Source organism: Enhydra lutris, unplaced genomic scaffold (genome assembly GCF_002288905.1).
Source record: "Enhydra lutris kenyoni isolate GAN:26980312 unplaced genomic scaffold, ASM228890v2 scaffoldscaffold1, whole genome shotgun sequence".
NCBI classification, from domain to species: domain Eukaryota; kingdom Metazoa; phylum Chordata; class Mammalia; order Carnivora; family Mustelidae; genus Enhydra; species Enhydra lutris.
In genome coordinates this window covers 54,839,285-54,860,476 of record NW_019154085.1, presented here as the reverse complement: position 1 = coordinate 54,860,476, position 21,192 = coordinate 54,839,285, and positions in this window count along the sequence as shown.

Sequence of the window (21,192 nt, the reverse complement as noted above, 5' to 3'; positions counted from 1 at the left end):
ATGTATGTGTGTGTGTGTGTGTGTGTGTGTGTGTGTATGGAATAGTTTCTCAAAAAGAGAATGGTACTAAATGAAATGAGTTACTTCAGGACGTAATTCTCCAACAGGTATGAATACATAAAAATTGGCAATTCTAAAAAATTTGAAGATAACTGGATTCTCTTAAAACAAGAAGAATATTTTTTATTTTTTATTTTTTATTTATTTATTTTAAAGATTTTATTTATTTATTTGACAGAGAGAACACAAGTAGGCAGAGCAGCAGACAGAGAGAGAGGGGGAAGCAGGCTTCCTGATGAGCAGAGAGCCCGACTCGGGACTCGATCCCAGGACCCTGAGATCATGACCTGAGCCGAAGGCAGAGGCTTAACCCACTGAGCCACCCAGGTGCCCCAGATATTTTTATTTTTGTTAAAACAAATTTATGGCAGAGTTTTACTCTTTTATGGAATTGGGTTTTTATGTATGATTAATTTTCTTAAATACATAGACTAAATTTTTTCATAGTATCTTCCTTTACGTTTTGCTCTAATGAATACCTGAGTTATTGTACTTTTGGGCAGCCTTTATATTCTGCCTTTTGTGATGAAAATTTTGTGTGTGACAGTCTATATGAAAATCTAAGTAACTATACCACAAAAATGGTAGGCAATCATCTTTCTGGGCTAGAAATATACATCTAATCCTGTGTGCAGTTGAAATTTCAACCAATCTGAAATGTTGGACATCTGGGGATTTAAAAAAAATCCATTAATGTGGAGACTATGTGGTTCAAAGGTAGTAGTCTATTTCTAAGAAAGCAGAGGCAAAAAGTTTTTCTTTGAGGAATTAGATATTAAAATTTTCTTTTTTATATATATTTGACAAATTTTAAGTTCTTAATCCCAAGAAGAGAAAGTGAGATATATTCTTTTACTCTATTTGCTCTAGTCAAGCAGACTAAAACATCTGTTGAAGATAAGGCTGAACCATTTCCTGAATTTTTATTAAAACCTATCAGATTATATTTAGCCTAGTACAAGGCAGCTCAGCCCAAGCACAGTTCAAGGCTCCAGGTAATTTGCAATGGATTTATTTACCTAGTATTCTCTAAATTCCAGGACATTCATTCTGCTTAATTTAAATTATTTGTTATAAACTTTCTTAAGCTAAATACACAGGAAGAAATAATTTCTTCCTTTAATAAGGGAATGGCTAAGAGGACCTTGATAAGCTGTAATATTTCTGAAAGGATAAAGGTCCTAAAGAGTGTACTGTTTGCACAGGAATGACAGAAAGGACACATAGCACATCATTATTTCTTCCACTTGTACTCAGAGTGATTTTCAAAAGGGAAAAAACTTGAACACGCTCAGAGAAACTTTGAGTCATCAGACATTTTTGCCTGTGACTGCCTACTTAATTCAGGAAGAAAGTGAACATTCATGAGTCAGAGCCCTTAGCTTTGCCGAGTTCACTTAAAAATGACAATGGGATATTGTAGAAAAGAATTTGCACCAAATAATCTGGAAAATATTTGAAATAAACCAGCACTTGGTCAGTCCTATTTTCCCACCACGTGGGTGTGAAAGAAATAGAATTGTCCCAGGAAATCTTTTTTCTTTCTTATGTAGGAATGAGCCCACAGGAAGCTGCAAAGCATCCCCTTGCTTCTGAAAAGGGTGGCTGAGAAGATCTATGGTAGGACAAGTTAGATTTGATATAATGGTGATGCCCCAGTGAGATCGTGTGGGTCTATATGAGGTAAATGTGTAGCTCATTTCTGAATGTTCTGTTTGCATTCATTTGACCTTTGACTGTGAAGAAAGGTAAAATTGGTTTTAGAATCTACATGTTAATTTATTAATGTTGCAAGTATTTGTTTATAGTAGAAAAATCAGTCTTACCTTCATCAAGGTATGATCTAGAAAAAGAAACACATATCAATCAAATACACAAAATAACTGAGTCATGTGAACTGAAAAGAAAGAATAAGATACTATGAGACTGACCACCAAAAGGAACTACACCTAAACATGGGGCCAGATGGTCTCCTGTAAGAAAATGACAAGTCTTGGTGAGAAATAACTAGGTAAATGTAGGCAAAGGAAAAGTGAATTTCAGATAGAAGGACTTACTTGCATGGAGCACTGGGTGTGGTGCATTAACAATGAATTTTGGGACACTGAAAAAAAATTAAATTAAAAAAAAAAATAAATGGACCTACTTGAAGAAAGACACTTTTTGGATAACTGAAAGGCTAATGATTCAACAGAAAACAAAGGATAAAATGGTAAATACAAACTCAAATTGATGAATAATTATACTAAACATAACTGGTCTAAATATTCAAAAGAAAAATTTTCAGGATACGTTAAAAAACAACAAAGCCTAATTATGCAATCTTTACAATTGACATACCTTAAATATGAGGACACAGACAGGTAAGTGTAGATATTAAGACAGCAGTGTCAGTAAAAATAAGCACAAGCTTTTCAAGTGATGTAAGGGAAATCATCCAGTAAAGCCCAACAATTCTAAATTTTTATATTTTTAATAAACTTCAAAGTAGATAGAGCAAAAATGATATAGTAGAAGTTGATAAATCCAGAACTACAGAGGAAACTTTTTACCACATCTCTCCTACTACCAAGCAGAACAGACAAAAACTTAATAAAGATACAGAAAAGCCAAATAACATCTCTAAAAATGCTTAACTTAGTTATATGAATATAACTCTGCCTCAACCATAGAAGAATATACATTCATTTCAAGATCACAGGGATGGGCACCTGGGTGGCTCAGATGGTTAAACCTCTGCTTTAAGCTCAGGTCATGGTCTCAGGGTCCTAGGATTGAGCCCCACATGGGGTTCTCTGCTCAGTGGGGATCCTGCTTCCCTCTCTCTCTGCCTGCCTCTCTGCCTACTTATGATCTCTCTCTCTCTCTGTGTCAAATAAATAAATAAAATCTTCAAGACCACAGGGAATATTTATCATAATCAAGCGTATACTGAGCCATAAAGCCAGATTTTTAACAACTTTCAAAGGATTGGCCAAATTCAGAGTATGTACTCTGACCACAATGGAATGGGGTAGAAAAGAGTTAAAAGTGGGTCAGTAAATAGTTTCCCTCTTGTCAGAAAGCCAGAGGCTGATTTTAACCCTAAGCAAATTCCTCATAATTTTTGACCTTTGGAATTTACAATCTAGATTATAAACGAGAATTTTTCAGAGATGTTTTTTATGTATGACTATTAATCTGAGAAATGACTGCATCAGAAAATACTTGGTATATAAATAAACTTGCAGCTTCTTGGATATATATGCCACTGATATTCTGAAAAACAGAACTACTCACATACTCTTTCTGGCTTTGTGTCTAATAACTTACAAAAGCTGAGAGATCCCAAAACTAAACAGCCCCAACTAATTCACTGAGCATACAAGGTTAGTGCCTGTCATTCTGAATCTAAATGACATCCTGGTTTGAAAGAGGTGTCTGAGGGAGCAGTGTTTAATGGATTTGGGGTCTCTTAAGTATTGGTGTAACTATTTCTGTGACTATGTCAAATCTTTTGTTAAATATTAGTAAAGTGTGATGCTGGATGAGACTCATGTTTTAAGTAGGTCTGACTGATAATGTGGGCATTTGTAATTGAGAAAAAAAGTTAAACTAAACTCAATAGAATAAAAATACCACCAGATTAAAATAATACATAGGTAAGATAAAAAATTTCAATAAGAATTAGAGTACATGTTCAATTGAATAATAAAAATATGACATAAAATCTTGTAAGATGCTGTGGTTACAGAAATAATAATGACCTTTCATCATAGGTTATACAAGAAGGGAAGTTGAAACTCAGTGCTCTAAATATACACCTTAAGAAGTTAGAAAAAGACCAACAAATAAAGCCTAAAGAAAGTGGATAAGAAACAATAAAAAAGATACATTTGGAAATGAATGAATGAATTAATTAAAGATATCAAATACCTTTATTTAAGTAAATATCTTCTTAATAATAAAGAAATTGAAGATATAATAGAGAAAACCAACAGAGCCAAAACTTAGTGTTATGGGATGAACTGTGTCCCCCCAAAATATATGTTGAAGTGCTGATCCCCAGTACCTCAGAATGTGACCTTATTTGGAAATAGGGTCATTGCAGATATATCTAGTTAAGATGAGGTCATCCTGGAGTAGTAGGATACCTTGTAATTTTTCACTCATGGAATTTACTGCCTAGACTATACTTGAGGAATTTTTTTAATGGTATATAGTATGCAGAATGGGAGAACAGGTCAGTAGAAACAATTTGGAGAGGGTTCTCAAAGAAATCTGGATTTCTGTTAAGCTGAGGCATAGATAGAAAGATCAAGAAAAAGGTAAAGACTAGAAGAGCTTTTAACAAATAATGACATGGAGGATGGGCTCATCTCCTGCAACAACAGACTGCATCCATCCTGGCCTTCCAGAGATCAGGAGAACTCTCAAGCAGGGAGGGTGGTTAAGACAGTAGGAATGAGAAGATGGGAACGTGTAGCCTCAACCACCTTCAGCCTATGTCCATAAAAGTTGATAGTGGAGTTGAGAAAAGCAAGAAGTTAGAACAATCTGGTAGCATATATTGTCAAAGTAAGAGAAGAATGTTGAATAAACAGAGTTTACTATAAAAGTAGAATGTAGCACAGTGGAAAGGTGATAAGTGATATGAATCTGAAATCATTAGCTTTTATACCATTTTACTTCATATTGCATTTGCCTTCTACCTTCCAGATTCTCTAGTAAAAACCTATTCCTATTCATTTTAACAAATGTCAGTATGTAGTCTATTGCTTTGTATATGTTGGATAGGTAGTGAGTTGTAACTCACTAAATATTTGTTTCTGAATCCAACCTTTCTTACCAGCTGAGTGTTTTTACACAATATAATTTCAGTATCAGTATATACATCTTTAAAATGACTATAAGTCTGAGTCATGGAAATATGGTGAAGATTATATGAGAAATTAAGTACCTAGTAGTAAGTACATAAGTAGTAAGTAATAAGTAGGTATATAGTGTTGTTCCAACAAACTGTACCTTTTCTTTACTTGAGACACATGGCACAACATTGGGCTGAAATTCAGATCCTTTACACTTTTAGTATATAGTTAACCATTTTTTTCACTTTTTATAGTGATATGTACATGTTTTTAAAACTTTTATTAGGGAAACATAATTATAAACTAATTAAATTAAAATAATTCTTCTATGTAAACCAAACTTACTATATTGTCCTGAAATTCATTGTATTTTAAATATTATATTTATATACACACGCTCAAATTCTGCCAATTATTCCTCAATCTCTTTGATATGCTTGTCTTCTTAAACTAAGCCCAGGAAAGTAGTTAGAGATTAATTCTGACTATATAAGAATTCAACACCTCACAGTTTAAAGTATCAGTCCTTGTTTGGCTTCTTTATGATGTTACACTAAATAGAATCATCTTATATCCAAATACATTTGAAAATGAAAAAAAAAACAACAACTTTTTTTCCCCCTTTCATGTCACTGTGCATTATATAAAGCGGATATAAAACAGGTCAGAGATGAACAGGTCTGCAAAACAATCTTTCACTGGAACAAAACAAAAACAAACAAAAAACCTGTTGAACAAGTTCTAGCTAAAATTAATTCAGTCTATGGTTAGCAGAAACTAAAAGAAATACAACAATCACTGTATATCACTGTAAACAGTATCATTTGGCATCCATAAGCCATTTTTGCAAATATGCAACTGAGTTATATTGTACTATGTGCTATAGACTGCATATTTGTGTCCCCCCACCAAATGCCTATATTAAATTCTAACACCCAGTGTGATGATTTGGAGGTAGTACTTTCAGGAGGTGACTAAGTCATGAGCATAGAGCTCTGAGGAATGGGATTAGTGCCCTTACAAAAGTGACCCCATAGAGCTCCTTCATCTCTTCCACCACATGAATACATATTAAAAGGGGGCCAACTATCTACTCTGAAACACATCTTCCCCAGGCACCAAATCTGCTGGTAGCTTGATGTTGAACTTCTAAGAACTATGATTTTTGCTGTTTATAAGCTACTAAGACTTGTAAACAGCCTTACAATGGTGTTCTGTTATGGCAGCCTGAACAGACTAAAACACCACGAAAAAATGAATGAGTAGAAACAAGCAGTTTCAGGGAACAAAGACAAATTACTGACTCCGTAGCTTTGTGGTCCAATTGATCCTTAAAAGAGACAATTGAAAATACAAAGAGGACAGTCTTTAAAAGCTATGTCTTCTTTCTTCAGAGAAATACCTTTATATAGAGTTGAACCCTGTGTGGATGCCACTCCAGTCTATTTGCACTATAACTTGCATTACAGCAGCAAGAAACCAGATCCCCACATCCAAAGTTGTATTCTGATAGCAGGACAAAATAATAAATTCAAATAATTGGGGTGGATAAAGAAGCATCTAGATTGGGGCACCTGGGTGGCTCAGTGGGTTAAGCCACTGCCTTCGGCTCAGGTCATGATCTCAGGTTCCTGGGATCGAGTCCCGCATCGGGCTCTCTGCTCAGCGGGCAGCCTGCTTCCCTCTCTCTCTCTCTGCCTGCCTCTCTGCCTACTTGTGAGCTCTGTCTGTCAAATAAATAAAAATAAAAATCTTAAAAAAAAAAAAGAAGCATCTAGATTCTACTCATATTGTTTTAAAGGTATTTCAGATATTTAGATTATGACAATTGTCTTGAGATTATCACTATTTAGAAATAAAACAACCACAAAATTAAAAAGTATTATGGAATGCAAGGTATTGCAGTTGAACAGTAGAAAAGATTAGTTTCTGTTCCGTATACTCCAAAGCTCCTTATCAGATTACTTTCAGTAATCAGTATTGTACTAGTTTCATAATTCTAGCATAGCAAATTACCACAAACTTAGAGGCGTCAAAACACACATTTATTATTTTATTTTACATTTCTCTAGGTAAGAAGTCCAATACAGATTTCCTGGGCTAAAATCAAGATGTTGGAGGAGCTGTGTTCCTTCCTGCAGGTTCTAGGGAGAATCCATTTTCTGGGCTTTTCCATCTTCTAGAGGTTACCCACATTCCCATTGTGATGCTCGTCCTGCATCTTTAAAGCTAAAAATGTCACATCTCTCTGACTCATTTGTCAACATAGTCTCCCTGACTCAGCTGCAAAAGATTCTCACTTTTAAGGAATTATATAATTAGATTGGATCCATCCATATAATCGAGAATAAACATACCAAATCAAGGTCCTTAACCTTAATCACATCTGAAAAGTTTTGTTTGCCATATGAGACATATTCATAGCTTCCAGTGATTAGGGAGTAGACATCTTTGGCTAGGCCAGTGTTCTGTCTACCACAGGTAACATCTGCTTTTTGCTTTGTTTTTCCTTTCATTCTTTCAAGTGTTTCCTCCATGAGGCAGCCAAAGTTTGTGTGGTTAGGGATACTAGATGTATTTATGACCATGGACAAAATATACCTGAAAACATAAACTTATTACATCTTCTTGGTGAATTAATAACTTAATTACTAATAAATAACCCTCTTTAATCCTCAGTGATATCCTTTGCTCTGAAATCTACTTTATCTGATGTTAGTACATCCCTCCAATTTTCTTGTGATTAATGCTATCATGTTATAACTTTTTGCATCCTATTACTTTCATATTTTATTTTTTTAAAAGTTTGTCTATCCATTTTAGAGTGAGAGAAAATGGGAGGGAAGGAGCACACACAAGCAGGGAGAGGGGCAGAGGCAGAAGGAGAAAGAGAATCCCAAGGAGATTCCCTACCAAGTGCGGAGCCCAGCGCTGGGCTCAATTCCATGACCCCAAGATGATGACTCCAGCCAAAATCAAGAGTCTGGTGCTGAACTGACAGAGCCAGCCGGGTGCCCCACAATATCCTTTTACTTTTAATTCGTTTATGGCATTATTTTTGAAGTGCATTTCTTCTAGGCATCATATAATGAGGCTATGCTTTTGCATCCAATATAATAATCTCTGTCTTTTAATTAGGGTCTATAGAATATTGATATGGTTGGATTAAATCTGCCACCTTGCTGTTTGTTCTCCTTTTCTCCTTTGGCTATAAATCTAACTCATGGTGGATTAAGTAAATCAACTACCTAGGATAATATCTGGTAAGCACAAAAACTATTCACTCATTTTCCTCTTTTTCTGTCTTCTGTAGTATTCAGTATTTTTTATACTTCCCTATTATTTCCTTTTTGTCTTACTACTTTTAGCTTTGTTTTGTTATTTTATTGTTTGTTTTAGGATTTATATTATACAACTTTAATTTATTAAATGTTACCTTGCAATGATATTACGTCATTTCACTTACAGATATAAAAAACTTAAACCACAGTGTCTTTCCATTTCTTGATTCCTAGCCTTTTTGGTAATGATAGCATACATTTTACTTCTATGTGTTAGAAACTCCAGCAGATAAAGTATTTTTTTTTAAAGATTTTATTTATTTATTTGACGGACAGATCACAAGTAGGCAGAGAGGCAGGCAGAGAGAGAGGAGGAAGCAGGCTCCCTGCTGAGCAGAGAGCTCGATGTGGGGCTCGATCCCAGGACCCTGAGATCATGACCTGGGCTGAAGGCAGAGATTTAACCCACTGAGCGACCCAGGCGCTCCCAGATATAGTTTTTGTTTTTATTTAAAGTCAGTTACTTTTTTAAAAAAATTAATAATTAGAGAAATATGTATTTATCCAATAGTTATTGTTTGTTATGCTCTTTATTCCTCTGTATATCTATATCTACAACTGATAAATGTTTCTCCTTTTCTAAAGGACTTTCTGTGATATAGATTCATGATGATACTTTCAAACTAGTATGTCTGCAGAAGTATTTACTTCACTTTCATTTGAAATACATTTATGCTATCTGTATAAGTCTAGAATGACAGTTTTTTCTCTCAGTATTCTAAAGATGTTGCTCCACAATTGTTTTGCTTGCATTTCTTCTAATAAACCTCTGCTGGAGTTATTACCTTTGTGTTTCTGTATGCTGAGTTTTATCTTTTCTGATATCATTTAAAATTGTTTATCATTTGTTTTAAAGTTTTCATGTTATGATATGTGATGCAATTATTATTGTTCAACAATTGCAAAAAATATAAAGAAAATGCATAAAGGAAGTCCACAAAATTAAAATTAAAAAGAGACCATGGTCAGCTTTCTAATTTATATCTTTCTAGGCATTTTTTAAGCATGTACACATATTAATATACACATTATTTACAACTCTGTATTAATACAATGCTATGCAACAAGTTACCTTAAAACTTAATAGCTTAAAAGTATAATAATCAATAATCCCTCATAAATTTCTATAAGTCAGGAACAGGGAATGGCTTCATTGAACATTTCTGTCTTAGGATACTCATAGGATATTGCAATCAAGTATCAGCTAGTAGTGTAGTTATCTGAAGTCTTGACTATTGCTGGATGGTTTATTTGTAAGGTGGTTCACACATATGGCTAGTAAGCTGGTGCTGGTGGTTGACAGGAGGCTTCACTTCTCTACATGGGCCTCTCCCAAAGACATCTGCCTTTCTCCACAGAGAGTGATCCAAGGTACTATGACAGAAGGTGTGATGTCTTTTAGGAACTAACTTCAGAAGTCAAATACTGTCACTTCTGCACTATTCCATTGGTCACATAAGTCAACCATAATTCACTGTGGAAGGAGACCATACAAGGTTTGGAATACTGAGAGATAAGGATCTTGGGATCATCTTGGCCATTGGCTACTACAATACCTACTATACTATATACATAGTATATATATATACTATATATATAGTATTAGATATATATATATATCTAATATACTACAATAGTATCATATTTTCAAAAAATTTTATGACCTACTCTTTTGTGCTATTATTTCAAAAACTTGTTTTGTGCCAATAATAAATGGCTCCATAATATACAATTGAATGATGGATATTTAAGTTATTTCTAATTTTCAAAATTCAAAAAAAGCAAAAATTAATACCCTTATAATTTTTCATGGTTTCTTCCTCTTTAGAATATATTTCCAAAAAGAAAAGATTAGACATACATATTGTAAGGCATTTGGTCCATATTACAAAGTAGACTTCAAAAATCCTTATGCTTCAGCTAACTTCATTGGAAAGTGCTTCTTTTTTTTAAAAGTTAGATTTATACCCAACGTGAGGTTCAAGCTCACTACCCCGAGTTCAAAAGTCTCATGCTCCACTGATTGAGCCAGGCAGGTGTTTTTTAAAACTGTATCTCATCTGCACAGGTTAATGTAGGGGAGTGTTGAATTACTATATTGTACAACCTGAAACTAATATAACATTGCATGCTAACAAACAAACTAGAATAAAAACTTTAAATTTTTTTAATTAAAAAAAAAAACTCTATCTCATCTAATGGTGGGTACTTTCAATTTATCCTTCAGTCTGTCAATTTTATAGATGAACTAGAGAAGTCTCTTGATTATAAACAGCCTAAGTCAGTTCTACCTAAGTAAGGAAATTAAGGTATAGAATTTGAACCGGGTAATTCAGAGTCACTAGGAAAGGTAAAGAATCTGGGTTGTACAGAAAGCAAGGGAAACAACATATGATCAATATTCTTCCTTAGTCATGGTTCAATTTAGGATTCCAGCACAGATTCTGTCATCACTAAACTTTACTTTAGGAATAAGTCACTTTGCTGCTCAACTCCACTAGGCATTCACCTCAAAGTCACTGCATTCTCACCTCTACAGTAGTCTCCAAGAAAAAAAATCTTTTTTTTTTAAGATTTTATTTATTTGCCAGAGAAAGAGAGAGAGAGAGCGAGTACACACAAGCAGGCAGAGAGGCAGGCAGAGGCAGTGAGAGAAGCAGGTTCCCTGCCAAGCAAGGAGCCCGATGCGGGACTTGACCCCAGGACCCTGGGATCATGACCTGAGCCGAAGGCAGCGGCTTAACCCACTGAGCCACCCAGGTGTCCCTCCGAGAAAAAAATCTTAAAATGAGCGTTTATTTTGTAAAAGTTCCTCAAATCCAAAATCCTAGTTGAGAGCATCAGAGTATACAGGCACAGAAGTCAAAACAAAAATAAATACTATAAAAGGTGAAATTATCTATCCCATTTCTCTTTTTAAAATGGCAGACTTTAAATTGCTAGAACTCATATAAGAATTCAGAAATGTGGCAGGTTATAAAATCAATGCACAGAAATCAGTTGCATTTCTATACACTAACAATGAGACAGAAGAAAGAGAAATTAAGGAATCAATCCCATTTACAATCTCACCAAAACTTGTAAGATAACTAGGAATAAACCTAACCAAAGGAGCAAAAGATCTGTACTCAGAAAACTATAGAACACTCATGAAAGAAACTGAGGAAGACACAAAGAGGTAGAAAAATGCTCCATGCTCATGTATTGGAAGAACAAATATAGTTAAAATCTCTATGCTACCCAGAGCAATCTACACATTGAAAATAATCCCTATCAAAACACCATTGATATTTTTCACAGAGCTAGAACAAACAATCCTAAAATTTGTATGGAACCAGAAAGACCCTGAATCAACAGGGGAATGTTGAAAAGGAAAATCAAAGGGGGAGACATCACAATGCCTTACTTCAAGCTTTATTACAAAGCTGTAATCATCAAGACAGTATGATACTGGCACAAACATAGACACGTAGATCAATGGAACAGAATAGAGAACCCATAAATGAACCCTCAAATCTATGGTCAACTAATCTTCAAAAAAGCAGGAAAGAATATCCAGTGAAAAGAGGGAGTTTCTTCAACAAATGGTGCTGAGAAAATTGGACAACCACAAGCAGAAGTGAAACTGGACCATTATCTTACACCATACACAAAGATAAACTCAAAATGGATGAAAAACCTATAAGACAGGAATCCATCAAAGTCCTAGTAGAGAACACAGGCAGCGACCTCTGTGACCTTGGCCACAGCAACTTCTTGCTACACACATCTCCAAAGACAAGGGAAACAAAGGCAAAATGAACTACTGAGAATTCATCAAGATAAAAAGCTTTTGCACAGCAAAGGAAAGTCAATAAAACCAAAAGACAACTGACAGAATGGGAGAAGATATTTGCAAATGTTTTATCAGATAAAGGGTTAGTATCCAAAATCTATAAAGAACTTATCAAACTCCATGCCAAAAAACACAAACAATCCAGTTAAGAAATGGGCAGAAGGCATGAATAGACAATTTTCCACAGAAGACCTCCAGATGGCTAACAGACCTGTGAAGAGATGTTCAACCTCACTCACCGTCAGGGAAATACAAATCTAAACCATGGTGAGATATCACCTCACACCTGTCAGAACAGCTAAAATTAACATGTCAGGAAACGACATATGTTGGTGAGGATGTGGAGAAAGAGGAATCCTCTTGCACTGTTAGTGGGAATGCAAAGTAGTGCAGACACTCTGGAAAACAGTATGGAAGTTCCTCAAAAAGTTGAAAATAGAGCTACTGTATGACCCAACAATTGCACTACTAGGGATTTATCCCAAAGATACAAATGTAGTGATACAAAGGGGCACCTGCATCCCAATGTTTAGAGCAGCAATAGGTGATATAGTTCACAATTGTTGTGGTGAGCACTGAATAATGTATAGAATTGTCAAATCAATATGTTGTACTCTTGAAACTAATATAACATTATCTGTTAACTATAATAAAAATTATAGTTGATATTTGTTTATACATCAACTATAATAAGATATTATATTTATGTTATACTGCCCATTGGATATTTTTCAAAATTATATATTCAGTACACCTGCGTGGCTCAGTCAGTTGGGTGTTGGACTTTTAGTTGCGGCTCAGGTCATGATCTTAGGGTCACGAGACTGAGCCTCTTGTTGGACTCTGCATTCAGCAGGGAGTCTGCTTGAGAGTCTGTCTCTTCCTCTCCTTCTGCCCTCCACCACCACACTGTCTCTCTAAAATAAATACATAAATCATTTTTTTAAATTATGTATTGAAATTCTTTGCCTATTTGCCCCTTTTCCTCTAGAATAATCAGGTTTTTAAAATACTTCAAATTGTGTCAATTTCAGTAATTTTAATTTCTTTTTTTTTTTTTAAGATTTTATTTATTTATGTGGCAGAGATCACAAGTAGGCAGAGAGAGAGAGAGAGAGAGAGAGAAAGGAGGAAGCAGGTTCTCCACTGAGCAGAGAGCCCGATGTGGGACTTGATCCCAGGACCCTGAGATCATGACCTGAGCTGAAGGCAGAGGCTTAACCACTGAGCCACCCAGGCGCCCCCAGTAATTTTAATTTCTTAAGAAGTAGTATATTTTATGAAGATTTCCAAATTCATTAGCAAAGAATACATTCTGCTATAATTTCTAAAGCAAATGTAGATTGAAATCTCACATAAACCCATGATAAGAGTAAAGATCAATGTACCTCATGTGCCCATTATTCAGCTTTAACAATTATCAACATTTTGCCAAGAAAGTTTCAGATGACTTCACTTTCTTTTCCTCCATCAGAATATTTCACAGCAAATCTCAGACCTTATTTCATCTATAAGTATGTTCATTTTTTTTAACCTTCTCACCATGCCATTATCACACAATGATACAATGAATAATAGTTTTAAAATATCATCTCTTATCCAGTATTTATCTAAATTTTCCCCATTGTCTTTTTACAGTTTATTCATTTCAATTAGGATTCTGTTTAAGTTCACTAATCTGTGACTTGTTCTTGTATCTTCATTATGATTTCTACATCTCCTCTATATTTGAGTTTAAGACCCTTTGTTATTTCTGTGTTTAGATTTGTATTTTTTCCTTTTTTAAGTTAGACTTTAGAATCTTGTTAGTTTTATAAGTTTACTTGTCAAGGATGGAGTTCTTGAAGATAAAAAATAATTTTAAAACAATACAATCAGTAAATATATTTTCTTGCTCCTGTTTTGCTGCTGTTCATGTTACTGCTTCTGTGAGTTCTTCATTAGACTTCAGGGATATCCCAGAGATTATTGTGGATTTGGCTCCAGAACACTGACATAAAGTAAGTCCAATGAAATTTTTGGTTTCCCAGAGCATATAAAAGTTATGTTTATTCTATATTGTAGTCTATTAAGGGTACAATAGCATTATATCTAAAAAAAATGTGCATACCATAATTTAAAATTTGGGAAGCATCTGGTGCTCAGTCAGTTAAGTGTCTGCCTTCAGTTCAGGTCATGATCTTGGGGTCCTGGGATCACATCCCACATGGAGCTCCCTGCTCAGCAGGGAGTCTGCTTCTTCCTCTCTCTCTGCCCCTTCCCCCTGCTCATGTTCTCTTCCTCTCTCTCTCCCTCTTGCAAATAAATAAAATCTTAAAAATTAAAAAATAAAAAAAATACTTTTTGCTAAAAAAATACTAACCATCATCTGAGCTTTCAGCAAGTTGTAATCACTGATCACCAACCACAATAACAAATATAATGATAATGAAAAAGTTTGAAATATTAGGAAAATTAATAAAATGTGACACAGAGACAAGAACTGAACAAATGCTGGAAAAATGACACTAATAGGCTTGTTCAATGCAGGGTTGCCACAAACCTACAATTTGTGGAAAACACAAGTATCTATGAAACAATAAAGTGAAGCACAAACAAGGTACACCTGTACTTATTTTCATTAATTCTTATTTTAAAGTGAAGCATGTAGGGATAAACTTTTTTTTTTCTCCAGATAAAGTTTTGGCCACATAAAATGATTTTGCAAATTATTTCCAAATCATTTTAAGTCATACTCTTGATTTCTCTGTCATTATGAAGCTTATGGAAACAGTTTATAAGTTATGAGTGACTGAATTGTGTGCAAAGTTTTCCGTACTCTCGTGATCCCATGCTCCAGATTCACTTATAGTTTTTATGAACTTAAACTGTATGATTACTAAGGACTTGAAAAGAAGCTGGCGAATTCAATAGTTTTTTTATTTAGACCAAACAAAAATTATGAAACATTATCACCAGTTATTCCTATTATGCAATTGGAGAATATATATTTACATGTCATTTATGAACACCACTGTAAGTGTTACAGTATCTTAAAGTTGCATGTACACTTTCTGAATAGAGTACATCCTCTCAGTGCTACTGTTGATTGCATATCAAAAATCATTTTATGTTAGATGCTGTGAGCTCCTACAATAACATATCAACTTAGTTCTCATATATTTTGCATAGCTATGGCTTCTCAATACAGAATTCCCTTTGCTTATAAACTACTTTCTTTTTATTTCACCTCCATAATCTGAACAAGGCTTGGTTTCACAGTATTCTTGAGGAGTTATTCTGAAGCATACTTTCATTTACTGACCATGGAAAATTGTCCTTTAAATTTGATTTCTTAAGAAGTCCCTCAAGTAGAGTTTCATTAACAACTTCTCATATATGTGTAACATGTACTAGCATGTGTAACATGTGCTGTGGTACATTCAAACTTCCAAAGTTGAGATAAGTGACATAGCTCTGTAACAGAAGCAGAAAACTTCCATTTTGCAAATTCACCAACAGTCTTAGACTTTGGAGTAAGTGTGGAGAGAAGTCTCCTACAGCACAAGTTGAAAAGAATATACTGTGTTGTCATCTAGAGCTTTTTTGCTTTGTTTGTTAAGACAGAGTAAAAATTTAAAAATTAGTATAAAAATCCCTTTAAGTAATGTGACCCAAGTTGCCCTGATAAGCAGAGTCTCTTTAGGCCCATATTAGATACTGTACTTATTTTTCTTTCTTTTTTAAATTTATTATTTATTTTAGAGAGAGAGTGTGTGTGCAAGTGGGAAGAGGCAGGAGGAGAGGGGGAGGATCTCAAGCCAACTTTCCACCCAGTGCAGAGCCCAACAAGGCGCCCGACCCCAGGATCACACCCTGAGCTGAAACCAAGAGTCAGACACTCAACCAACTGAACCACCTAGGCACCCTATACTTATTTTTCTTAATAGACAATTATAAGATTGGAATTATGCTGTCATCTATATCCAACATTCCTTTTAACTGTCAAGGAAGAGCAGATCTCCTGAAAATGGAATAATAAATCACATATTTGAGATTAAAAGAAATTCTAGGAAAGAGACAACAGCCAAATAAAGTATATGAAGCTTTTGTAAACTCAGTGAGAATCACCTGGTTAATTGAAAATAGAGGTTCGTTGTTTGAAATGCTAAATTTCTGAAGACTCTGATTCATTAAGTCTGTGATGGGGGCCGGGAACTTGCATTTATAACATGCTATGCCTGTGGCCAGAAAAGTTTTGGGAAAAATGATGCTGTAAAACTGAGCAACATAAAACTGTTATTTATTTACTATCCTGTTTTACTCAACACACTTATTTACTTATTCATTCATTCACACCTTTGACCATTACCATGTTCCAGGTATATCACTGGGTATGAGTAAACACCAATGGACAAGTCACAGGGCTCACAATTTGGTAAGGAACAAAGACACATTAGAGTTATAGCAGTCATGGGTACATGGTATAGAATCATAGAAATAAGGTACTCACTATGTTTGTCCATATTAACTGTAAAGGCATTGTTGGTCTTGATCTTAAATTCCTGACTATATATTTTTCATTTTTTTTAAATTTAGCCATAGATGAGGTTGAAAGTTGCCTATTTTTATATCCTTTAGGTGAAAGTAATCAATATTTTTATTACACCGATATTTTTTGGTTTCTAAGTCAAGATAGCCAAACTCTCACCTAGATGGATGTTTTCCATCTGTATCTTCTATTGAAACTTATTACTGATCTTCTGTTAAAAAGTTAGTTTCTAAATAAAGCTTCTTTTGAGAAAGAAAAACCTGACCTCTAAAGAAGGATTCTAAACTTTATTTTGATATTTCTTGCTTATAAAATTTCTGTCATTGAACCAATTTTATGTTACAATACTTTAAGTGAAATGACTCAAGGGAAATTTTTCTCTTATAAAGAATGGAAAGAAAAATTTAGAAGGAAATTTTCAGAAAAATTAGTTTTAGGAATGCACTATACCTGATACCTGCAGATGTTGAAGGCAAACCTGGGGAAATAAGCAGTTTTGAAAATGCAGATTCCTGCAAGCCCTTTTGTTTGAATCATGTCACTAAATCCCTCCCCCCCAAATTAGTAGGGTAAAATTCTGCAAGGCCTAATTCTATTTGACAAGGGATGTCTGTCATGCTGCTGAGTTTTCTGCATGGATTGAAGCGGGCTTTGTTGTCAAGCTATTTGTCATCCTCCGGTTACTGCAAAGGTGGGACTTCAGATAGATTCTCTCGTGAATAGGATGTTCTATGAGTTGGAAATCATTAAAGCTGAAAACAGCAAAGACAAAAATAAATAAATATATCAGAGTAAGAGTCAGGCAAGGGAGATGAGACAAGAATGGATGACTTTTCAAAATTCAAAGCCCCTGACTAGTTTTGAGGCAGATGTATAGAGAAATGTGCCTTTTGGTTTAAATAACAATCCAGAGGTGATCCTAACTTTGAAATTTATCTGATTTTTTCCTATTTATTTAATATAAGCTATCTTTGTCTTAATAAGATGATAATTTTGAATTGAGCTACATTTTTCTGGTACCAGACATGACCAGGAACTTGGTAGAGGTCTAAGCTTTTGACCAATGGAAATATGTTTCCTGATGTTATCCTCTCCTTGTAGCTCTTCTGCTTCTCTGCGTAGTGTGTGGATGATACAGACAGTGACTGATGCCACTATGAACTATGCTGGGCAAACAATAAACCACAAAGTTTTGATGTTGGACTTTTGATTCTAGGAAGAAAAATCTTTTGGAGCTGTGAGTGACAATTTAAAAAGATTATAAAAAAGTAGTCTTGGGCACCTGAGTAACTCAGTTGATGAAGTGACTGCTTTCAGCTCAGGTCGTGATCCTGGAGTCCCAGAATCGAGTCCTGCATCGGGCTCCCTGCTCGGCAGGGAGTCTGCTTCTCCCTCTGATGCTCTCCCTTCTCATGGTTTTTCTCTCTCTCAAATAAATGAGTAAAATCTTAAAAAAATAGTATTCTTGAAAGTTAGGGTGTACTAAAGGCAAAAATAAATCACTTTTATTTTGGCAATACTTATTATGTACAGTGACTTCTCTAGACTATAGAAATAAAACAAATTAAAATTCATAAAAAGCTTATAGTTTCATAGAAATGCATAATTTATTAGAAAACAGCAAGAAAGCAGTATTTAAGTTCTATAATATGGCCTATGAACACACACACACATATATATATTAAAGGAATGTGTGCAAAGTACAATTAAATAGGATGGTGTTAAGAGGCAAAGCTTTATGAGGGAGATAGATTTTGAAGCTTTGAATTCTGCCTTAAGTAAAAGATTTGTATTTCTTAAAATCAGGAGGAAAAATTCTGCAGCTTACGTTATTTTTTTTTTCATGTTTCTTGGTGTTTTCCTTTAAAATTAGATATGCCTGCATAAAGTTATACACTTCTCAAAGATAAGAGTATTATTCTTATAACTTACTATGTATAGTGCCTCAACCAGCATCATAATAGACTGGAAAATACATATTCTATAGCTGATAAGAATCAGCAGGATGCCAGATGGGCATGAGAAGGCTAGATATCCCTACCTACTCAGGACTGACTCAGCTCAGAAAAGTGAACTGAATCATCTGAGCCAAAACTTCACAATTTTTTTCATATTCCATACACCTATTGAAGTACTTATTTAATAATTTTTAATCAGTTCAATTGTGTTATTGAAATGCCTTAAAAACAGCATAACCAGTCATGTGCCATGAACCAAAGTAACCATGAAATGAACACAATATAAAACAATATGGCTAATTTGAAAATTAAAATATAAAATGATGTTAATAATAAATTTAATCAGCTTACTTCTCACCTAAAGGTAAGTTCATTCTTAAAAATAATGAAGTTTTTGGGGTGCCTAGGTCGCTTTGTTGGTTAAGCGGCTGCCTTTCGCTCAGGTCATGACCCCAAGGTCCTGGAGTTGAGCCTCAGGTAGGGCTCCCAGCTTGCCCAGGAGTTTGCTTGTCACTCTCCCTCTGCCCCTCCCTTTGCTTATGAGCTCTCTCTCTCTCACACACACACACACAGAAATAAATAAAATCTTTAAAAAAATAATGATGTTGTCAGTTGTATAATAGGATAAAGTGTTACTTGGCTAGATGATACTTAGTAAGAAGGAAAAAATTGGGTTCCTTATCAGTAGGATGATTGCATTTTGTTTTTTTTGTTTTGTTTTGCAGCAAGCAAGAATAAAAATTTCCTCTCACACATGTATCTACTGAGAAAGAGCAAGATATTTCATCCAATTCCTTTGATAGATTTCGATACTGAGAATTACTAACCATATTGATATGTGATTCTTTTTCAATACAATCGTATTCCAAGAAACCATATGAAGCAGTCTCCCAAACCTGTTTCTTTTGAATCTGTCCTATTCATAGACTGGTGCAAACAAGCACTTCTTATCCACTCACTTTTACCATCTGGTTTGGAAAAATATGCATGAGCATCTTTTATCAATTCTTTCAAATATATCCTCATAGTAGACACCATATTTCCAACCTTCAAGTCAATGTTGATCTCTCTCTCTCTTGCTCTCTTTCTCTCTCACTCTCTCTCTCCTCTGCTCCATACCTTACACCCAAATCCATCAGAAATGTATATGAACTTACATGCAGAATTCAACCGTGTGTCATTGGATTCATCACTCCCATCTTTTCTAAGTCACCATCATGTCCGGTATGGACTATTTTATAACCTCCTAACTGGTCTTCTGACTTGCCAACTTGCCTTCAGACCCCAACTGCTTATTTTCCATACAGCAGTCAACATTATTCTTTTAGTATGTAAGATCATATCACCGCTTTGCCCAAAACTCTAGTCCACTTACAGTAGAAGCCGAAGTCTTTACAGTGGCCTACAAAACCCTATAGAATCTTATGTATTTACCCTCTATGCCTCTCCCTTTATTGTCAATCAAAAGTAAGTTTCTGGAGGCAGGGATTTTTGTGTTCACTGCCCTATCTCCTAAGCCTAAAACTGTTTTTGATATGTACACAGTAAATATATATTGAGCGTATTGAGTGTATAAGTACACTTTCAGGGAGCGCTTCAATGATGTCCTAAACAGATCTTAGAATCGAAAGAATTCAACATTTTATAGCTCCAGTATTGGCCTCATTGCATCTATGTGATTCATTTGGTCTTTTAAGGGAATACTGATGTAAGCAGAATGCCTTGTAAGAATAAATTTTTATTGTCCAAATAAACATATTCATGTGCAAGATATATTCATATGTCAGTTCCTAGCAGGTATATGATTTTCCATGTTAGAAGTTTTGTTTGGAAAGTTTTGAAGTGCTTATCACACTATATATAGTCAACTGACTATACGTAATATAGTATGAGGTATGAATTGAAAGAATGCAGGAGTAAACATAGAAATTCAAGATACTAGCAATTGGAATCATCTGCATGATCAGTATTTTTGAACAGTTGATAAGGGAATGTTTGTGATGTTGGTAATTCCTGGGTCTATATAAACAGGATTATCATGATGCTAGCTACTTTATCCTAAAACAATACTACATAAAGCCATGGTTTGATATGTCCATTATTTTCTTTTAATACATTAAAATATATACATAGTTAAAGTAAAATAAATATCTTATCCACTAAAATAATCTAGATTGCCACCATTCCATTCCAATTGCTACATACTGGGAGGCACCATCAAGGGCAGTATTATTGAATAAAAATATATTATAAGCCACAAATGTGAGCCACATATATAGCTTTAAATTGTTAATAGCCACATTCAGAAAAGTGAAAAGAAACAAGCAAAATTAATGTTGATAATATATTTTATGTAATCCAATGTATCCAAAATATTATTTTAATGTCTAATCAATATAAAAATTATAAATGAGGCATTTTACATTTTTTTTTAATTTTATTTTTTATAAACATATAATATATTTTTATCCCCAGGGGTACAGGTCTGTGAATCGCCAGGTTTACACACTTCACAGCACTCACCATAGCACATACCCTCCCCAATGTCCATAATCCCACGCCCCCTCCCAACTCCCCTCCCCCCATTAACCCTCAGTTTGTTTTGTGAGATTAAGAGTCA